At 36.1% G+C, this 3908-nt stretch overlaps 1 long non-coding RNA gene across 1 annotated transcript in view; it reads right to left on the reverse strand.

Annotated features, from left to right (window-relative positions):
- Positions 1-2764: 2764 nt before the first annotated feature.
- LOC106517547 (uncharacterized) overlaps positions 2765-3908 on the reverse strand; it is a 2267-nt gene continuing 1123 nt past the window's right edge. Inside the window, exon 2 of the long non-coding RNA XR_001310219.1 lies at positions 2765-3018. This is a non-coding gene — a long non-coding RNA (uncharacterized LOC106517547). The remainder of the gene's footprint in view (positions 3019-3908) is intronic.

Genomic DNA, 3908 nt, shown 5'->3' on the forward strand with positions numbered 1-3908 from the left:
CAGCTGGGACTTGAATCCTCTGAGTCCCTCTGCAGGTTTATCATCACAACAAACTGGTTACAAGCAACTGACATCTTTGCAGATGTTTCTGATGATTTATAATATGAGATATGCAACAAGTAACAGTACTTTCTGTTCATTTATTTACATGTCATGTGAGGTGGTCCAGTAAACTGACTGGAAAGATGCAATTAAATCCAGAATCCCTGTACTCCAGGCAGGTCCAGAGATTGTCTGGTTAGTCTCATCCTCTACGAGGCGAGTTCAGGCTCCTCCCATCAGGACGCAAATACTTAGTGCCAAAATGCAAAACTAAGTGTTTTAAACTAAGCTTTGTCCCAGCTGCAATTAGCTTTTTAAACTCAACACAGTATAACATAATATCAATTAGTATTTTTATTCTTCCTTGTTTTATATATTTTATTTGATTTTATCTTGTTTTTATCTTTGATTCTTATAGTTTTATGAGCACCTGGTCACTTTTTAATCATGTCGTGTCCACTGTATGTCCATATGTCTTGTGTTTTTCTTGGTACAAATGAAAATGATTGATTTACTGATTGATGTCAGGAGATTTACTTTGTGTGATAAAAAGATTCAGAACTGACTTTTTGTTGTTTTATTAAAGGAGGGGTTTTGTGCAAAATTGACATTTTTGAGCTTTATATTATATAATTTCCCCTCATCCAAAACACACTCAGAGTGTTGCTTTGACTCATTCGTGTTTGATAAATCCTTGATTCTCCTGTTGTAGCCATGCGGCGCTGCCTAAACATTTGCAGGTACAAAGCTCCACCCATTGACGCAAAGCTCCTCCCTGGAGCTCAGTCTGCAGCCGAGCTCCCGCCCCACAGAGCACCCCTCCCCAGAAACATTGTTGTAAAGATGAGCTGAAGTGGGATTATCTGAAATGGTAGGAGGTTCTTAACCCTTTAAAGTTCACAACAAGAAAACACATCAAATTGGTTGTCCAATTTCAAGACAATTAGATAGGTTATGATGCAAAATCGAATTTATTTTTGATATACAACATTTTTATAACAACTGAAGGCTACAWAGTTACTTGACTTTGGTATAGAATTGAAATATGTGCCTGGAAAATACAGAATAATCCTCCTTTAATTTATAAATAGCCTCACTTTGAATGACTGACTTGTGACTTTCTTGTGTTTTATTTAAAAGATTATGACAAAAGTTTTAAATGTCATGGCAGCAAAAAGTTTTTTATTAAACGTGGACTTCTTTAGTGCACAAAGTTAACTTTTTATACTGTATTTGACAAAGAGTGAAATAAAAACCCACCAGGGGACGGTTGCAGCAGATGTAATAACTGGATCTAAGATTTTAAAGTTTTGATTTCATCTCAGCAGCTGGATGGACGCTGCTTAAAGACAGTTATTTCTGTTGCCACACTTTAGAACATCTGATCACATGAAGGATCTGACCAAACCCTCACAGTCCAAACATCTCCGGTCCTGCTCAGCACCATGCAGTTTGTGGCAGTTCTGACCTGAGATTAAGAAGCGAGGGCAAAGCTTTGTTTAAAGACTGACCACGATGCTTCGCTCTCATGTTTGCTTAGTTTTAGTGACAAGAATATTATGATGTCTACTGTTTTGTATCTGGGAAATGTCCAATAATTCTGTAATAATAATAATAATAATAATAATAATAATAATAATAATAATACGTCGCTACTCTTTTAAATTTGAACAAAACTAACAAACAATATTACAACATTATGTAACTAAGTAAGGAAAACAGAGCTGGAGGGCTAAAGCTGCTGTTGACTCAGCTTTACTGTTTTTGTCAGTTAATCCTTTGTGTTGAGGTTGTGTGTATTTGGGTAAAACATAGAACATGATAATTGTTTAAAATGAACCAATAAAGGTTGAATTGTATTAATGGAAAAATATTTCTCAGTGTAACATGCTGGTTATGATGTCTGAGATGTACTTCCTGAAATAACCAACAGGTGGCAGCAAAGGGCAACATATTTTGATTTTATCTCATTTTTTTTTCTTTATCTTGAGCTGGAGTAATTAGTTTTACGAGGAACATTTGTTATTATTGTTTGAATGCTCTTGTCTGTTTCTTGTGTTTCTCTGTGTCTCAGAGCCGTAGCAACACATACGGTGAACAGGCGGGTTGGATTTGGATCCTGTTTTGTGATATCGAGCGTAAACTGTAATCTCTTGGGTGAACATCCAGGGTTTCAGTCAGTTAATTCCAGGTTTAGAAAGTCATGAGGGGAAAAACATCTCCAACGTTGGTTTCTGCACAATCCACTAAAACAAAGACAAACTTGCTCTATCTGCAGAGGTTTAATCAAAGAATCAGAAAAGGTTTGATTTTAAGAGGTAAAACGTTTGATTCAGATCTCTTCTTACATCTCGGGGTCTCTGACGTTCAGATAAAACCTTGTGGAAAACAAACTGAAGTGAGACCTTCACAGTTAATGAGGCTTTGGTTTTAGATCAATCACAGAACTATTTGAAGATTGGACAAAAAGATTTCCTGGCTGTAAGATCATTTACCCTCCCCTTGCCTGCTCCAATCCAGTGCTTCACCCCCCGTTACTTTCCTCCTTCCCCCCTCTCCCCCTGCAGCCATCGGTGAGCCCCCACCAGCGAGGGAGGCCTCACTGGGTAAACGATCCCCTCTTTAAGATGCCAACACACACATGGCCTTTGTGTTCAGACTGAAGGACTTCTGATCCATCCTGCACCCACCATTATCAGCACAACAAAACCCCTTCAGAGGCTTCATAGATTGAATATTTAATAAAAACTGAGGCTGCAGATCTCAAGCATTATAAAGCAGATTATATAATCCAATGAGATGCTTTTCTTTGCTTTGTGTGACTCATACTTGATTTTTTTAAAACAACACGCATCTTTTACAGTTAAATCAGTTCTTTTCTTTGCTTCTTTCTTTTTTTCTCTTGTTTGAGCCAGAAGGCAAAGCTTTGGTCCGTCCATGTGTTCCAGGCCTCAGCTGTGGTCTTGAGACGTGGATCTGAAAAATCAAGATCTTTAAATCCAAACAAGCAGTTTTTCCTTTAAAGAGCTTCTTGGAAAATAGTTTAATTTGGCTCCAATTATCATTGCAAAAACACCCCCCAATAAATATTAGTGCATTATATTTTAGCAGAGGTCTATAAAATACTTGAAAAAAAAAACAACAACTGAGTAAAAGTAAAATTACCTGAACAGAAAATGACGTTGGTAAAATTAAACTTCACTGATGAGAAAACTACTCAAGCAGAAGTCATAAAACTGTTCACAAAAATCGAGAAAGTAAAAGTACATTTACACACTCTCTAAAAAATAAACTGTTGAATTTACTGGTTCCACTAAGCCAAGTTGAGTAAATTGAGCAAAATATGAATATTCTTTKCTGGATTTACTCGACTAGGCTTGGAGGAGACAGTTGACTCGACTTTGTTGAGTAAATTCAACACTTGATTTTTTAGAGTGCAGAAACATCATCTTTCATGATGAATTTGATCATATTTAATTTTGTAACGAGGTGTTACATTTTAAAGTAAAGAAGTAAAAGTATCATGTTTAGCTTTAAAATGTAATGAAATAAAAGTAAAAATAGCTATTTAAAAATGGTAAAATGACAAATCCTCAAAAAAACTACTTAAGTATGTAATGAAGTAAATGTACTTATAAACCTCTGTATTTTAGTTATTATCAGTGTGCATTGCCCACTATTGTGATTCGTTTCCCATCCAAGTCATCTCAATGTTGCCATGCTTCTCTTCCTGCATACTTTGTCCTAGAGCWGCCATTGTAATTTGTATTTGTAAAGCTCCCATGCCAAATGATGGCTATGCCTTTTGGTGCCTGTGCAACTTATAGTTTTTGAAATATTAATGTTTAATAAATTATAATGAGAGT

The sequence above is a fragment of the Austrofundulus limnaeus genome, unplaced genomic scaffold (assembly GCF_001266775.1).
Source record: "Austrofundulus limnaeus strain Quisiro unplaced genomic scaffold, Austrofundulus_limnaeus-1.0 Scaffold50, whole genome shotgun sequence".
NCBI classification, from domain to species: Eukaryota; Metazoa; Chordata; class Actinopteri; order Cyprinodontiformes; family Rivulidae; genus Austrofundulus; species Austrofundulus limnaeus.